Consider the following 19222-nt stretch of genomic DNA (forward strand, 5'->3'; position numbering starts at 1 on the left):
CCAGCAAAACTGATTTTCAAGTATAAAAGAGTGTAAACAAACTCTTATGAACATGCAAGAACTCAGAGAAAATGATCCCATGAGATCTTCCAGAGGAACCTGACTTGAGACAATGACATAAGGATGTTGGGAGTTAGGATGAGGAAGAGAAAGAGTCTCCTGACGGCAAAGAGCCAGACTGTTGGATGAACGACCTTGGGAATGGCAGAAACCTCATTTCCAATGGTCGTCATGGCCATTAGCTCAGATTCGTGAAGCACTGCCTGCCATCACAGGCTGCCAAAAGCTAGAAATGCCAGAGCCAGTCCTGATGGTCTAGCAGTTAAAGTTCTGCACGCTCCCCTTTGGCAGCCCGGGTTCGGTTCCCAGATGTGGAACCAAACCACTCATCTGTCAGTAGCCATGCTGTGGCAGCGGCTCACATAGAAGAACCAGAAGAACTTAGAACTATACACAACTATGTACTGGGGCTCTGGGGGCGGGGAAAGGAAGAAACAAGAGGAAGATTGGCAACAGACATTAGCATGGGGCAAATCTTCCCCTGCAAAAAAAAAAAAAAAAAAGCTAGAAATACCAGAGTCTTTACTAACAAAGATCCATTTACTATGGGTTACAGGATCTGCAGAAATCCCAAGTCATGTCCTCTTTCAATCACCACTCTCCCTCTCAAGACTTCTTTTTTACATTAAAAAAAAAAAAAGGTATGGGCTTTAGCATATTTTTTTTTTATAATTTTATTTATTTATTTATTTTTCCCCCAAAGCCCCAGTAGACAGTTGTATGTCACAGTTGCACATCCTTCTAGTTGCTGTATGTGGGACGCCGCCTCAGGATGGCCGGAGAAGTGGTGCGTCGGTGCACGCCCGGGATCCGAACCCGGGCCGCCAGCAGCCAAGCGCGTGCACTTAACCACTAAGCCACCGGACCGGCCCAAGCTTTAGCATATTTCAATTGCCATTGTGCCATTCAATTTGCCATTTCAATGTGCCATTCATTCAAATGCCAGCTCAACCACTTATTGTGTGACCTTAACCTAATTATTTAATTTCTCAAAGCCAGGATGTATTCATCTAAAAGATAAGAGTAATAAAAGCACCTACATCACAGAGTTCTTGTAGTAACTGAATGAGATAGAGCAGGTTAACTGCATAGGTCAGTGCCTGGCTTAAACTAAGTGCTTTCGAAGTATTAGCTATCATTACCATTATAATCCATAAATCAAACCTTAGTCTATCATAACCAACCTAATACATAAATAAAACCAGACATATTCATGTCAAAAAAAAAAAAACAACTATAGTCTATGTCCCAGATCAACTATCAATATACAAACTGACAGACAAGAAAATATGTGATGTTTAGAGAATGATTATCCTACAGATAATACTTTGAACTCTCAAGTTTTTCCAACTAGGTTTATATTTTTTAAAAGATTTTTACTTCTGAAATCCTTTCAATGACTTCTGAAACCAGCAAACCAGGAAAAAAAAACTTATTTAACCAGATATTATCAGAACATTTTAGTTGATTATATACATTTGGTCATATTTCAAATGTAGTAAAATCACCGCATTTATCTGAATTACCTTCTCTTATATATAACTGCGTGTCAGACACATCAAGGGGTATTACCAGCGTCAGACAGCTTTACTGTCAAAAAAGGTCAATTCAGCATAAAAAACTCCGATTTGCATCCAATCCATAAAGTTCCATTCCATGGTCCAACTTGTTCTGTTGAAGACCCCTGGTTGTTGTTGTTATTTTACATATAATAAAATGTGCCCATTTTATGTGTACAGTTTTACGAGTTCTGAGAAATGTGTACACTTGTGTATCCACCACCACAACAAAAGATACAGAACATTTCTATCACTCCGAAAAGTTCCTTCATGCCCCTCTGAAGTCAATTCCCCATCCCCTCCAGACTTAGGCCACCACTAATGTGGTGTCAGTAGAGCAGTTTTGCCTCTTCTAGAATTTCATGAAAATGGAATCATACAGTACATGTACTCCTTTGTGTCTGGCTTCTTTTACTCAGCATGTTTCTGAGATCCATCCATGTTGTGTTTATCATCAGTTTGTTCCTTTTCATTGTTTCTATGACTTTCAAAAATTTTGGGTCCTAATAGATTTGGAAGACTGAGGCAAAGCCTAAAGAAAGTTTAGGCCCGTACAAAGAACATATCACCTGCTATCTGCACACGTCCATTAAAAGTTTAATGTTATAAGGTAAAAGAGCTTTTTCCCTTGACCACAACACTAAATTTTTCAGCTAATGTCACTGAAATCAGAGGGAGTTCATGTCCTATCTGTATTTGACAACCTGGATGATGAAACAAGGGCTTGGACTTCATGATTTTATGCTTGATCGTTTTATTATAAGATTGATTTCAGACATATTGACAGAGATTACCTTTTTAACTTCAGCAAAGAAGCCCAGGAATAAAATAACAGCTCTTCCTAATCCCAATAGTTTTTCAATTAGCAGTGACATTAAAATAAGTTCAGGGCTACATGATTTTACTTCTAATTGTTCTTTGTTCTCTCCTCCCTCCCAAATAAATGGCTGCAGATTACAAAAACCAATTTAAGAAAAAAATCAGACAGTAAAGGTTTCACGAGGCTTTCAGAGGAAATTTTAGGGCCGGCACCGTGGCTTAGCGGTTAAGTGCACACACTCCGCTGCTGGCGGCCCGGGTTTGGATCCCTGGCGCACACCAACAGACCGCTTCTCCGGCCATGCTGAGGCCGCGTCCCACATACAGCAACTAGAAGGATGTGCAGCTATGACATACAACTATCTACTGGGGCTTTGGGGGGAAAATAAGTAAATAAATAAAATCTTCAGAGGAAATTTTATTTATAGGTTTGATTGTCTAATTATTTTAGTGCTATGTTTATGAGTAGTCAGTGAAGTGGAACAGAACATGACTCTAATGTACAGTCATAGTCCTAACGCTCACAAAAGTGATCTGTACGTAAAATAACTTATTCATTTTGTAGAAAAAAAGACCCAAATTCTGATTTTACTCCTTTTTTGTGTGTGTGTGAGGAAGATCAGCCCTGAGCTAATATCCATGCCAATCCTCCTCTTTTTGCTGAGGAAGACCGGCCCTGAGCTAACATCTATTGCAAATCCTCCTCCTTTTTTTCTTCCCCAAATCCCCAGTAGATAGTTGTATGTCATAGTTGCACATCCTACTAGGTGCTGTACGTAGGACGCGGCCTCAGCATGGCCCAAGAAGCGGTGCGTGGGTGTGCACCCGGATCCAAACCCCGGCCACCAGTAGCAGAGCGCCCGCACTTAACTGCTAAGCCCACGGCCGGCCCCCCATTGAACCTTTTAATGATTCTGTGACTTTGTGAGTTACTTGTTCTTACTAGGATTTAGTCGCCTTAATCTGTAATGTAATATTTTTTGCCTGAGTTAAGGCAGAGGGCTGGACCAAATGCTATCTTGAGGTCCTTTTGACTCTAAAATCAAGAGTTCTCTTCTAAGTTTCTCATTTTCTACTAGAGTGTAAGCTACATAAGGGCAACAGCTGTGTTAGTTTTGTATGCTAGTTTATCCATGCATCTGTATTGTATGCTATAAATATTTGCTGAATAAATTTTTCCATAGAAACAGTATCTTTTAGGGAGAGGACAGTAGGGGGTAGGAAAAGGGGAGAGAGAGAGCTTTACGTTCCTTCTGAAAGACTTAATGCTGAACTTGTTAAAGATATGAACACAAATTTCCTGCTGTTCAATTTTTATTTAGTAAATAATATTGTCTGCTAGCATTAGGCAATTTGGGGAACAAAGATTATTTGAGTCTGCCAGTTGGGAGGTGAGGAAGGGAGTAAAACATGTATATGAATAATTATACAAGGTAAAAAGTAAAAATGCTGTAAACGAATTATAGGTATATTTTATATGTTAAGAATCTTTCTAAAATGTATAAAAATCAAATGGCAGTATACTTGTAATTTTTGCCTTGTTCCCACTTGTAGAAATCAGATGCTTAGGAAAAATATCAGGGTCGTCGTGGACTTGAGGAGAGTTTCTTTTGGGTTGATTTTGATAAGTAACCTTGAGAGCTTTTGGGGAGACTTAGGACTAATTTAATATTTGTGGAGGAGAGTGATGAATAAAATTTAATAATAAATTTTAATAAATTTAAATAAATAAAAAATCTCATATTGCATTTTTGCCTTTGTATTATGAAAATTTTTAATCCTACAGAACATTGTAGCAGTATGTGAGTACCTATATACCCACCACCTAAATGCAACAGTGTTTTGTATTTTTGCCATATTTGCTGAACCATTTAAAAATAAGTTTTAGGGGCTGGCCCGGTGGCGCAAGTGGTTAAGTGCGTGCGCTCCGCTGCGGCGGCCTGGGGTTCGCTGGTTCGGATCCTGGGCGCGCACCGACGCACTGCTTGGCAGGCCATGCTGTGGCGGCGTCCCATATAAAGTGGAGGAAGATGGGCACAGATGTTAGCCCAGGGCCGTCTTCCTCAGAAAAAAAAAGAGGAGGATTGGCAGATGTTAGCACAGGGCTGATCTCCTCACAAAAAAAAAAATAAATAAATAAGTTTTAGACATCATGTCACTTCACACCGAAATACTTAAGTATGAATCTCCAATAAAGGACCTTTTCTTCTATGCCTACAATGTTGTTATCATACATAACACAATGATCTAATCTCCAGAAATCATCTAATCCCCAGTCCATATGCATATTTTCCCAGTTGGGTCAACAATGTCTTGTATAGCTTTTCCCCTTCCACACCAGCATCCAGTGAAGGATTGTGCATTACACTGCATTTGCTATGGTGTCTCGATTCTCTTTTAAATTTAAACACTCACTTAAGAAAATGACTTTTTTTAAAAATATTCAGAGCCTTTGTGGGAAGTATCTTTATTTTGCTCTCTGGTTTTTATTTTATTTTATTTTATTTTTTCCCCCAAAGCCCCAGTAGATAGTTGTATGTCACAGTTGAACATCCTTCTAGTTGCTGTATGTGGGACGCGGCCTCAGCATGGCCGGAGAAGCAGTGCTTCAGTGCGCGCCCCGATCCAAACCGGGGCCGCCAGTATCGGAGGGGCGCGCACTTAACCACTAAGCCACAGGGCTAGCCCAATGACTCTCTTTTTAAGAGACCAATTAGCTTGTAAAATATCCCACATTCAGAATTCATCTGATTGTTTCTTTGAGGTCTTGTTTAAAATTTCCTCCTTTGTCTTCTGTAAGCTAAGTTAGAGCTAAAGACTGCGTTAAACAGGTGAAACATTTTGGTCAGGATACTGCATAGGTGATGCTGCTTCATATTACATCACACCAGCAGGCACAAAATGCCTGATTGTCACACTGTTATTGGTGCTAAGTTTGATCACTGGGTTAAGGTGGTGGTTGGTAGAGGTCTCCGTGGACAAGGAACGTTTTCTCTTTTGTGATTACCAAGTAATTCATGGCATATATTTTGTTACTAGGCAAATCCATTTCTCCTTCAGATTTTCACTTAATGGATTTGCTGATTGCTTTTTTAAGGATGGATGTAGGCAGGGGTCACCAAACTATGGCTCCTAGGCCGAATTTGGTCTGTTTTTGTGAATAAAGTTTTATTGGAACACAGACGTGCTCCTTTGTTTACATATTGTCTGTGACTGCTTTCCCACTACTATGGCGGGGTAGAGTAGTGGTGACAGAAACCATATGGCCCTGCAAAGTCCCAAATAGTTATTCTTTGGTTCTTTAGAGAAAGAGTTTGCTGACCCCTGATCTAGGATGTATTGTTCCCTTTTTTTCATTGTAGTAGTGGCAGTGGTATAAAATTGGTGTTTACATAAGTGGTGTTTAGATGTAGCTTCTGCACCCTGATGTTATTCAAGATATAACTGCTTTTAACATGGTTAAAATTGTGAAGTTTTGCTTATGTCCCCAAAACCATAAATTATACCCAATGAATGCTATACATGGTATACAAAATCATATGTTAAAAACATGGAAATATTTCAGATGTAAAAAGAGTTTTAGAGAATAATGAACACCGCAGTATTCACTACCCAGCTTAGTTTAGGATATAGAACATTGCCAATATAGTTGAAGCCCTTCTGTAATCTTCTCGGATTCCATCCTTTCTTTCCCACTATCCTGAATTTTGTGCCTACCCTCACATATATGATCTCTATGTATCTATGTCTAAATACCATATAGTACTGTTTTAAGAGATTTTATAGTTTTAGTACATGATCATATATGGAATTCTTTTTATACAATATTTTTTTCACTTAACATTTTTGCAAAGTTATTCCTTGTTGCTCTCTTCCTTTTTTTTTGGAGTATTGAATATGTATTGCATAGTATTCCATTTTATGATTATAACACATTTTGTCTGATCTTTTTGGATGAGCATTTGGATTATTTTTGTAATTGTAAAAAGTGGTGCTAAAACATAATATACATGTCTTTTGTGTAATGTATATGTGAAAGTTTCTCGCACATACTTAGGAGTGCTCATAATTGCTGAATTGTAGGCTGTTCTCATCTTACAACCTACCTAGATACTTCCAAAATTCCTCCAAAGTGGCTGTACCAATTTATACTCCCACCAGTGCTATATAGAAGTTTCTGTTGCTGTGTATCAGTATCAGTACTGTCCTATATAAATATAATGTCGGCGATACGTGTAACTTAAAATTTTCTAGTAGTCACATTAACAAAAAAGGAACAGGTGAAGTTAATTTTAACGATATATTTTATTTAATCTAGTATATCAAAAATATTTCAATATGTAAACAATAAAAATGAGATTTTTTTGCATTTTCTTTTTTTCTATTAAATCTTTAAAATATGGTATTTTATACTCAACAGCATATCTCAATTTCGATTAGCCACATTTCAAATTCTTACTAGTCACACATGGCTAGCAGCTACTGTATCATACAGCATAGCCCTATATCCCTGTCTATATTTGGTATTGAGAATCTTGTTCTTCCTTCAATCTGATGACAGAGAAATGCTGTTTCATTGTGACTTTAATTTTGCATTTTCCTATTACTAGTGAGAGTGAACATTCTCATATGTTTATTGGCCATTTGAATTTCCTCTTTTGTGTATTTTCTATTTTCATTTGCCCTATTTTCTATTTTCCTATTTGTGTTTTTCTTAATGACAAAATCTTATAGGCATAAATATGGATTTACTTTGCCATTAGGATGCTGGTGTTTTTGTTAATTGTGTTTAAGAGTTTTTAGGGATTAATTAGATGATGTGTCTATAAAATGACACATTAAACATTTTAACTTAAAGGCAGTTTTAAAAATAATTACAGAGGCCCGCCTTGTAATGCTAACTAGGATATCCTTTCTTTTTTTTTTTGGTGAGGAAGATCAGCCCTGTGCCAACATCTGCCAATCCTCCTCTTTTTTTGCTGAGGAAGACTGGCCCTGGGCTAACATCTGTGCCCATCTTCCTCCACTTTATATGGGACGCTGCCACAGCTCGGCTTGTCAAGCAGTGCGTTGGTGCGCGCCCAGGATCCGAACCTGCGAACCCCGGGCCGCCACAGTGGAGCACGTGCACTTAACCGCTTGCGCCACCGGGCCGGCCCCATAGGATATCCTTTCTTGAAGAAGTATCTTTTAATGTAATGTGTATTTTACTTAGTACCTGCTAGGTGCCAAGGTCACAAGTTAGGGTAGGAGGGGATAAGAAAGGCAAAAATGTTAAAAGGAATGTGGATGATTGTATAGGAGTGGTGAGAGGGTGGTAGGATGAAGGGTTAGGGATGGTGTCAAAGAGGAGGTATTTTATAGGCACCTTGATTTGGTTAGCTCACTAAAAGAAAATGGAACAAATTGACTATGACGTCGGAATGAGCATGATGTACTTGGCCTGTGTAAGGCCTAGGCAGGGCAGGTTAGAGAGGAAGGTTCCAGACTGGGTATTTTGTACTTAATGTCAGTTGGGAAGTGGGAAGTCACTACATATTTTTCGGACAGTTAAGGTGTATTTTAGAAAAATGAAGCTGTTGATAATCCACAGGGTAGATCGAAGGAATCGAGGGAGATTGAATTTAGGGGGACCAACTAAGAGGCAATGAGACAATCCAGATAATAGGTGGTGATGCTCCAGATTAGGGTGGAGGATAAGAGAGATACTTAAAATTTGATGGAACATAGTGACTTGGTGTATAGTGGTTGGATTTATATAAAAAATGTATGGTTTCTAGCCCAAGTTACTAGAAGACGGATTATGAATATGTAAATTAATAGGCAGTTAATGCAAATAGTTAGATTGGGATGTGCAGGTGGTTTGGGTGCAGAGATGAAGATTTTGGTTATGTTATGTTTGAAGATATGTAGAACAGCCAAGCTTGATTAAAATCTAGACTAAAATTCTTCTCAGAAGTCAATATAAAAGTGATAGCTGAGGGGCCGGCCCGGTGGCGCAAGCGGTTAAGTGCGCGCGCTCCGCTGTGGCGGCCCGGGGTTCGCTGGTTCGGATCCCGGGCGCGCACCGACGCACTGCTTGGTAAGCCATGCTGTGGCGGCGTCCCATATAAAGTGGAGGAAGATAGGCACAGATGTTAGCCCAGGGCCGTCTTCCTCAGCAAAAAAAGAGGAGAATTGGCGGATGTTAGCTCAGGGCTGATCTCCTCACAAAAAAAAAAAAAAAAAAAAAAAAAAGTGATAGCTGAGGGCATATGTTTTGGGTTGAAGGCTAAATACTGTTTTGGGGGTCCCATTTTCCTCTTGAATTTAGGAGACTGAAGGAAAAGAATGAACATTAATGATTGTGAGTGTTTTGATTGCAACTGCTTTGAAAGTTGGCAGAAGGGTAAAGAGTTTCAGGTAGGGAAGAGTTATCAGTAGTGTGAAGTGCCACAAAGTACCTTATCTTGAGAAACCTCCTTTTTTAGGACAAGACTGTTGTGTGTGCTAATTCTATCAAGCAGGAGCTAATTTTACTAAGCAAAACATCAGTGTTTGAGCTGTTTTGCCAGAAATATTGGTGATTTTTGTACTGATATGGTATATACATTCTATCATGAGAAACACTGTCTATATGAAACAGTCTAAATATGTTGGTCATACTATGACCATGCTCCAGGGTAAAGTAAATTCACTTTTGTGAGCGTTAGGACATTAGAGTCATGTTCTGTTCCACTTCACTGACTACTCATAAACATAGCACTAAAATAATTAGACAATCAAACCTATAAATAAAATTTCCTCTGAAAGCCTCGTGAAACCTTTACTGTCTGATTTTTTTCTTAAATTGGTTTTTGTAATCTGCAGCCATTTATTTGGGAGGGAGGAGAGAACAAAGAACAATTAGAAGTAAAATCATGTAGCCCTGAACTTATTTTAATGTCACTGCTAATTGAAAAACTATTGGGATTAGGAAGAGCTGTTATTTTATTCCTGGGCTTCTTTGCTGAAGTTAAAAAGGTGATCTCTGTCAATATGTCTGAAATCAATCTTATAATAAAACGATCAAGCATAAAATCATGAAGTCCAAGCCCTTGTTTCATCATCCAGGTTGTCAAATACAGATAGGACATGAACTCCCTCTGATTTCAGTGACATTAGCTGAAAAATTTAGTGTTGTGGTCAAGGGAAAAAGCTCTTTTACCTTATAACATTAAACTTTTAATGGACGTGTGCAGACAGCAGGTGATATGTTCTTTATACGGGCCTAAAGTTTCTTTAGGCTTTGCCTCAGTCTTCCAAATCTATTAGGACCCAAAATTTTTGAAAGTCGTCCTCAGCAAAAAGAGGAGGATTAGCACGGATGTTAGCTCGGGGCTGATCTCTCTCTCAAAAAAAAAAAAAAAAAAAAGGTTCAATGGGAACCTCAAACAGGGTCTTCTGCCTCCTAGTTTAGGTACTCTTTCCACTTATGGTATACCACTTAGTAGCAGCAGCAGTAAGAGTATTAATAATAGTTAAAACAAGAATAGAAAGCACTCAAATGTTAGTGGTTACAACATACCAGGCTCTATGGTAACGGCTTTACATGGATTATCTCAATCCAACAATTTTATGAAATATATTATCATCCTCACTTTACAAATGAGAAAACTGAGGTTTAGAAACATTAAGTAACTGCTTTAAGTTATCCACCGATGGAGTGGTGGAACAGGGGTTCAAATCCAAGTAGTCTGACTTTTGAGTGCATATTCCCAATCACCATCCTCCTTCTGGAACTTTTTCCAGAAACATAACCCACTGCAAGTATAAAGTCTTCTTATACTTAATAGACACTTACAAACACACACAAGTAAACAGTGCTAAGCAACCTATAGCTTTACCTAAAAACACAGAGTAGAAAAAATTCAGAAATATGTATCTAAATCTGCTGAGTAGATGCCTCATGCACATTTGTGAAAAAGTAACCTCAGTGTGTGGATATAGAACAGTTTTCATTTTTCCGTGACTAAGAAGAATTTTAACATTATCAAGGCATTACTCTCAAACAATACAGTTAAGGCCCCAAAACACACTCTTTTAAAGTCATCACCATTTGGCCAACCCCTCTGACCATCTTTCATGTCTAATCCTGAAGCGACTGCTATCTAGCATCTCCCAAACTTTGTTAGCCAAAATATCTGACAACAATTAAATATCACACTTATTTTTACCTTGTTAGATTGTTTTCAGTCCTCTTAAAACTGCAGGGTCAATGTTATTCCAGCCAGCTCTCTATAATTAACTCTGTATCTCTACTCCTTTATATTTAAAATACACCTTATACTTGACTCCATGATTTGGCCATGCAACACACATCCAAACAAAAACAAAAGACCCACCTACATGAATTCTACTCTGTAGGGTGGTCATAAAGTCTGAAAACATAGATATTATTTTAACATTTCTCTACTATAACATCAATAAACCATTTATTGTGTACGCATCTGTGTTTCCAGACCTGGTGGCCACCCTATATTTAAATAAAAATCAAGTAAGCAAAGACAGAGGCAGAAAAAGCAACACAAACCAAAAGCACAAGAGAACAGCAAATAATCTGAACTAAAATATAAACCTATCACTGAGAAAAAGACTCAAGACGTAGGATAAGAGCAATAATGGAAACTAAATCATCACTAACCCTTCCAAACGTGTACTTCTCCTACAAACCAGAGTTAGATTTTATAAAACAAAAACCAAAAAAAGGAAAGTATAACTGAAAACTATTGTGTATGAAGCTGAAGTTATCATTGCACTTTCACATTTTTATTCAAAACACCCCAGAACAACTGAATAGAAAGAAATTAAACTCGGTTTCCTTATATTTAGGACCTATAACCACCAAAGCTTTAATAAAACTCTGAATTATATAAACAAAACCAACCATAAGAGATAGTTTAAGAAATTAAGTAGAGTTGTTTTTATTTTGTTTTTAAATCTAAAATATAAGCACTCAAAGATATCCAAATGAACAGCTTAATGAACCTGGTCTTAATTACAGTAGTAAATTTAGTATATTCAAAAAGTTCAAGCTCTTTTGCACATCAGCATTTTGATAAAAGTGATAAATACAGTTAGAAAAATATATTGAAAGTGAAACTAGTCATGCGAAGACTTATTTGGGTGCTATAAATGAGGTCTCTTAGGTCATGAATGGCACTAGTGTTCATTTTTATACTGAGGCACTGAAACAAACAAAGTTCATTTGCTTTAAAATAAAAAACAAACCAATGTCATTTCACTGCAGCAAGCAAGATCACATGAGACTGACTCAATGACTCACAAATGAAAGCAAAAGACATTATGCATTAAAATAAAAACAAAGATCAAAGATCTCTCATGCTTAAGTGTGCAATGTTTGTGTAAACTTAGGAAGAGACATCTTTACCAAACTGGATCATCACTAGGAAAGCTCTAGAACAGAAAGCAGAAAACTCAGCACCTGCTTCATATCTAAGTGCAATAGGACATCCTCATGCAGAAATTTACAATGCAGGAAACAAAGGCACAACTTGAAGTAACACACCACAGCTATGGAATTAAGGGAAGCAGTGACAAACACACACACCAATCTGAGCACAATAAACCAAGAGATAGATTGGCTCCATCAGCTATCTTCAACAGAACTGTCAAATATCCAGAGAAAAGAAGTAGCAGTCACAAATCAGTTACAGCGTATCCAGACACTACTGGCCAATCACTAGTCTTTCAGCTGTACTCATAAAAGACCAGAACAGCAACAGGGTCTTTTCCACACACAAATGACAACATATATTTTATAGGTACATCCCAAGTTATTTAAACCAGACTTGTTAAAAAGTCCTGTTCACTCTGTTCCCATTATGTCACCTTTTCTCTCATTCTCCAGTCCAGGAACTCATCTATCCAAGGTGGGACAGTAAATGGAAACACTTGAAACCCCTAGCTTCCCCTATACCTAATGTAGGGATCTCTTTTCTATCTTTGGCTCACCTTTCAATCTTAGATACAACAATATTCCCCTCTTCCTACTTCCTCTTTTCATATTCCAGTGTTTGTCCAGTTACAGGAAGACGTTTCTTTCCTCTCTTGTTAAAAATAGTAAAGCTGTAATCACAGCTTCTAACCATACTGTAGAAAACACCATACATCCCAAATTTTCCACTCATAATTTAAGCCATCCACAAAGGGAGCACAGTTGTAATGTAAACTGAGGAAGAGTGTTTGTTACCAGAATCTAAGATCGATGAGGGCAGGGATTTTGTCTGTTTTGTTCTGTCTCCAGCCTGGTATGGTGCCTTGCATATCAGAAGGCACTCAGTGAATGCAATCATGGGGGGTGGGGGCTTCAAACTAAATACTATTAAACTCTATTGAATTCTTTTACTTCTCAGTGGGTTGGTAACCTAGAGTAAGTATAAGTAACAGGAAGCCTCTCATATCTAAACTTGATCTCCCATACATTCTATCATTTAGAGTTGCTTAATTATTTCCTCTTTGTAAGGGACTAAGAAGAAGGGCCGACATAAATCGAAATATAATGATGTACACCTGAAATTTATATAATATTATAAACCAATGTTACTTCAGTAAAAAATAAAATAAAAAATAAATCTAAAAAAAAAAAAGAAGGGCTGTTTATATTCAATAGATAATACCAGTTCATTAACTCAGAGTTGACTGCTTTAATCAGAAGGGGGGAACAGAAAAACTCTTTGTCAACAAGGGGTTAAGCACCCATGAGGGCCAGCGCCATGGCACGGTGATTAAGCTCAGGAGCTATGCTTCGGGAGCCTGGGGTTCGCTGGTTCGAATCCCGGGCACAGACCAACGCACTGCTCATCAAGCCACGCTGTGGCAGCGTCCCACATACAAAACAGAGGAAGATGGGCACGGATGTTAGCTCAGAGCCAATCTTCCTCAGCAAAAAGAGGAAGATTGGCAACAGATGGCAGCTAAGGGTCAATCTTCCTCACCAAAAAAAATAAAAATAATTAAAAAAAAAAAAGTACTCATGAGTAATATGAACACTCCTAGATTCTCCTACTCATAAGAACATCTATTAACTATCTCTTTTCAATATTAGGAGTACACTTATACATATCCACAGGAAGAAAATAAAATGCAATTAGATTTAAGAATCAGTGACATTACTCTCAAGCTTTAAAGTGCTTTGAAATCCTTCAGAACTTCACAAATTACTCCATATACCCTTTTTCAAATCTGCTTCTCAGGTATGTACTACCTAACAAACAAAATCTATTCACTTGGGTTTTTTCTTATATTACAAATTTGTTTATACCTGATGACATAACCACGTTTTAAAACAGTTTTCCATGTAGGTAAAGGTTTTTCATGTTTTTATCATACAAATGCACTTTTCATTCACAACCTGTTTTGAAGTGGAGGACATTCTATGTGGACAAAAAAGCACAGCAATACTAGAGACAGGTCTTATCCTCCCTGTATCACTGCCAGTAATTGTCCCATCTCAGAAAGTAAGACAAGTTCCTTATATTCAACAGAAGTCTTCCAACGTTTGTCTCTCTCTCCTCTAAGTATCACAACACGTTTAGCAGATCTTCTTTTGTTTAAAAGGATTTTATGTTTCTAAACCTTAAGATCTTTAATTTTCAAGAAACAAATCAATTTATAGCCAATAAATATAATCTTGACATTTCAACATACTCCAAAAGAAAACTGAATCCAATTTATTTTTAGCAAGTTAATATTAAACTATTTAGTAAGTCATAAAAGCTTTAAATTAGTAAACTGTGCTTTAAATGTTACAAACCATGTTAAACGTCTAAATACAGGAACAAGTTAAAATACTACAATTGATTGTTAAGTTACTGGATTCTTAAAGTTAAATAAGTTATTACAAAGGGTATCATTATAAAAGGTATATGTTATGCCAAGAAATAATAAGATATTGTAGATGTGGTTACAAGTTAGCTGTAGGAAAAGAAAAAGAAAAAAATTTCCTTGAAGAACTCAACTCCTCTGTGTCATGACTTACCATAATCCAGAGCAAAATGTTTATCTCTGTTATTAACATTAAATTGAAGTGGAGAAATAAAACATTCTGAAATTCGAATGAAAACTTAAAAAAAAGGCATGAGCTACCATATGGTATTTGTTTCCTAGGTTGCTAGATTATACTAAAAAGTAAATCTCAAAATCTTTATAAAGTCTGAGAAGTGAACTACAGTATATAAGACTACATTTTTGGAAAACTTCATAACTATCAAGAATTTAGTAAAGACTTCTTTTTATCATAACACTGATCCAACTACCTGATCAAAAAAAATGTTAGTCTAAATGGCAGTCTTGGGCCAGCCCTGTGGCTTAGCGGTTAAGTGCGCGTGCTCCGCTGCTGGTGACCCGGGTTCGGATCCCGGGTGCGCACCAACACACTGTTTCTCTGGCCATGCTGAGGCCACGTCCCACATACAGCAACTAGAAGGATGTGCAGCTATGACATACAACTATCTACTGGGGCTTTGGGGGAAATAAATAAATAAATAAATAAAATTGAAACTGTGGAAAGTAAGAAAAGTAATAGATTAAGAATAAAATTTGGGGGGCCGGCCCCGTGGCTCAGCAGTTAAGTGCGCACACTCCACTGCTGGCGGCCCGGGGTTCGGATCCCGGCGCGCACCGACACACTGCTTCTCCGGCCATGCTGAGGCCGCGTCCCACATACAGCAACTAGAAGGCTGTGCAACTATGACATACAACTATCTACTGGGGCTTTGGGGGAAAAAAATAAATAAATAAAAATTAAAAAAAAAAAATCTTAAAAAAAAGAATAAAATTTGGGGAGCAGCAACACTTAAAAAAATAAAAATAAAAAATAAATGGCAGGGCCGGCCCCATGGCTTAGCGGTTAAGTGCGCGCGCTCTGCTACTGGCAGCCCCGGTTCAGATCCCGGGCGCGCACCAACGCACCGCTTCTCTGGCCATGCTGAGGCTGCGTCCCACATACAGCAACTAGAAGGATGTGCAGCTATGACATACAACTATCTACTGGGGCTTTGGGGGAAAAATAAATAAATAAAATTATTAAAAAATAAATAAATAAATAAATAAATGGCAGTGTTCTTTAGGGGAGAGAGGGGAAATATAGATGGAATGTTGAAAAGTGTAATGCAAGTCAAATCTACACAGAGGTTAAATCACATTAGAAATGTTTCATTTGAAAAAAAGATTCCAAAACGGCTAATCGGATATTAGAATACTTAAATTAGTCTAAAAGACCAAAAGTGATTTGACTTTAAATCAATATTTTGAAGTAAACAAGTATCACCAACAAAAACAAGGATAAAATAAGGACAGATCATGAGGCCCATCCATGTACCTTTTTCTTCACCTCTACTTGATAGATCAGCTGCTAGAAGCTGATGACAAGCTCTGTCATTTTATAAATTTTATGACAGTCAAGCAAAAACTACAAAAACCAATATTCCCCAAATCTACCCTATTTTACCTTCACTATTTAGTTTGAGTACAGGATAGTGAGATGGGAAGTAATCCAGATTACATTTCCCGGATTCACCCAGTTTCTAGGAATCTTATCTCATATCCCCAATTAATCAGTCCTGTTAATCCACAATTCTGCTGATATAATATGTAAGATACTTTCTACAATAAAACTTTAAAGTTGCTAATGTAAATAGCAGTATTCAGTTTCAATGCAAATTCTGAAATTAGTTCACTAAGGAAAAATTAAGAAGATTGAATTACCATGTGAAAAATCATTGAAAATCCGGAAATAACCATATTCCCCAAAATACTCTTACCACTAATCATAATTTTACATTTTATTCTAAGTATTACTTGAATATATTTTGCTATCGGAATTTTGGAATTAAAAAATTTTTAACTATTATATTTCTGATACTATCAGTTGTTTCCCAAATAATTTTTGCTTAAAATCAGTGACACGCATATTTCACAGAAAAAGTAAAATAAGGTGTTATGTTTTAATAAGTTAATTTTATTCACTTTATTAATATCTTATGAAGGATCACTGTAAAGTTACAATCATACTATTTTACTACTTTCTATGCTAGGTAATGTCACAAAATACTTTAAAATAGTTACATATACAAATACTCATATAATGTAGATAATATGTGTAACTAACACCAACGAGTGTGGGGAAAAAAAAAATTCACTCTCAGTATCATGTGCAATAAAAGAAATGTTTACCAACCCATTTACAAGGACATGTTTGCAATCCTTCCACTATTGGCTCAGCCAGTTTTTAATAAATCTCCACCATCACTAAGCTATACCATGGCAAATTCTACTCTTCCAAGAGTGCCAAGAGACAGTCTATCAGCATCACATTTTAATTCAAAAGACTCCATAAAAAACGTATGTTACAGGAAAATAAACTTTCAACAAGAGTCACTTTTTTAGACCTTGTCAACTTGTGAATCAGGTGTTCTTAGAAGCACAACTATTTAGACACACCACCATTCCTTCAGATGATGTAATTACTGACATAAAATAGTATTTAATGACTGGACCATCAGACAAACTGAAAAGGCTTTCACCTATTCCCGGAGTCTTCATAAAAATCAGACACCCAGTACAAGAAAACAGGTGTTGAAAGCTCTGCTGGTCACTTCTAAGGGAATACTCACTGCATGAACAAATCCAAAAGGTAATGTACAAGAAACTGGGGAAATCTTAACTAACACATATGAAAGAGCAAATAAAAATACTGCTTTATGCTGATAACATATTGCAGTGCTCAGACACTGCAATAAGACTTTATGAGAGCAAAAATAAACGAAGAGGGGAAAACACAAACCACCACCATTAAAAAAAAAAAAAGACAAAGACGACATTGAGAGAAGTTAAGAAGCACAGTAAAAATCAAGATTATCCCTGAAATAAAATCTGTTGACTAAAAAAATCTGTTCTAAATACTAAATTTTAAAAGCTCTATTGAAACGACACACTGCCCATTCAGGAGGCCTACAAAAATTATTTCTTTAAAAAATTACAATTTTAATACTATAACTTCAAATATATTTTTTTAAAGGCCTGTATACTTGAAAAAGACCATTATAATAATTAAAATAACTTGCCTCACTATTCATTTAGAAATGCTCTATTTAAAAGTAGGCCAACAATAAGAAGTTTGCTATTGCACAACAGAGAAAGTAAATGAAATAATGTCTATTAACATTCAGTGTCGATGGCATGTTTCTCCATCTCCTAGAACATACCAACTTACACTGTCTACCCTGAACAATTTACCACTTCTACATCCATGCAGTAGCTCAAATAAAATGAGTTCCTGTGTTAATCTCACAATAAACCTCAGTAATTCTCACATCACAGGAGTTGTAAACGTTTAACAGAAAAAGAATGTTTTTCCCAAAATAGCTACATAACACTAAGACTACTCAAATTCCTAAATAATCCTTTTACAAGACTCCTGCCAACTTTATTTTGATACATTAAAACATGTGGAGCCTATTTTAAAAGGTCTTTAACTGTGACTTCATCAAAACAGCTTCCTAGTTGTTCTTATGTCTTCTTTTTAAAGTTTTTGAGCTGTTTTTAAGCCAACTTGAATACTGATGAATGTGGGCCGCTATCAAATGCTTAGGAAGCGTCTTTGCCAAATAAGATGGGCAAATGTTCTCGATCTAATAAATCTGACATTAGAGGTCATGTAACTCAAAAAATAAAATAACTATTTCCAACACATTGAAAAATTACTTCCGAGTTACTTTCACACTCTAAATTTAATAATACAATCTATCTTTTTAAAGGATGTTAGGCTCGGTTAAATTATAAAAAACTGATCTGCCACATAAAGCTGGTGAGTCTACTCTTAATGGGTCTCCGGTAGATTTGGGGTTCTGACGATAGGAGTTTCATTTAAGAACTTCACTGCTAAAAACGATGACATCTGAAAAGGACTGCTGGGGAAAGCAGGGAAGAGAAGCCTGGAGTCTGCTGAGAAGAGAAAAGAGAAACGATTTAAAGGCACTAAGGAGGAAGGAGGTGGTGAGACGCAGAGAGAGAAGAACGAGAAAGAAGATTTAACAAGGAAGTGAAGCGGAGCGCAGAACAGGGCAGAAGCAGATGAGGAAACAAATGGGAAAAGGTAGTGTTTTCAAATAGGCATGGTTCAGGAAGGGATGAGTTAAGGCCTGGGGTAACCCCAGCGCCTTCGTGTGAAAGAGATGCTCGCAGACTGAAGAAGAGAATAGAGGCAATAGTTGACTTCCAGGCGTTGGAGCCAACTACAATTCCTGCCCCGAGCCTCGGACAAGCGCACAGGCGGCGGCTGGGGTAGGGGCCTACCCAGGAGCCAGGCCCGGCGTCCCGCTCCCCCGGGCTCCGCGGCAGGAGGAGAGGCGAGGATAAGGCAGGCAGAGGCCCCGGCCGCAGCTCGGCGGCACCCCAAAGCGGTCCGGGGCCTCGGCGGTGCCCGCGAGCCGTTTCTCCTGCGGCGGGGCGCCGAGCGGCCTTACCTGGGGCGAGGGAGGGAGGCGAGGTCTAGGGCGTCCACTCGCGCCCGCCGCAGAGCCCCCCGCTGCACTCAGCCCAGGCTTCCAACGGAGGCGCGACCCTGCCTCAGCCGCCGCTTCCCCCTCGGGGTCTCGGCCACCGCCTCCGCCGCCGCCGGGGCTGTTTACACCGTCGGGCCCCGCACGCCGCCGCCGCCGCCGCTGCCGCCTTCTCTCCACCCTAGCGCCGCTGCCGATTCGGCCGCCGCCACCTCCTCCGCCGCAGCCTCGTCTCTCTGGAGC

General features: G+C 38.2%; 1 protein-coding gene across 3 annotated transcripts in view; it reads right to left on the reverse strand.

The window, feature by feature from the left end:
* The window catches only part of PPM1B (protein phosphatase, Mg2+/Mn2+ dependent 1B), a 74868-nt gene extending 55854 nt beyond the window's left edge, over nt 1–19014 (reverse strand). For all 3 annotated transcript variants that reach the window (XM_058551327.1, XM_058551328.1, XM_058551326.1), the window contains exon 1: nt 18944–19014. The gene's annotated coding sequence lies outside the window, so the exon portion shown is untranslated. The remainder of the gene's footprint in view (nt 1–18943) is intronic.
* Nucleotides 19015–19222: the final 208 nt, after the last annotated feature.

Source organism: Diceros bicornis, chromosome 12 (assembly GCF_020826845.1).
Source record: "Diceros bicornis minor isolate mBicDic1 chromosome 12, mDicBic1.mat.cur, whole genome shotgun sequence".
Taxonomy (NCBI): Eukaryota; Metazoa; Chordata; class Mammalia; order Perissodactyla; family Rhinocerotidae; genus Diceros; species Diceros bicornis.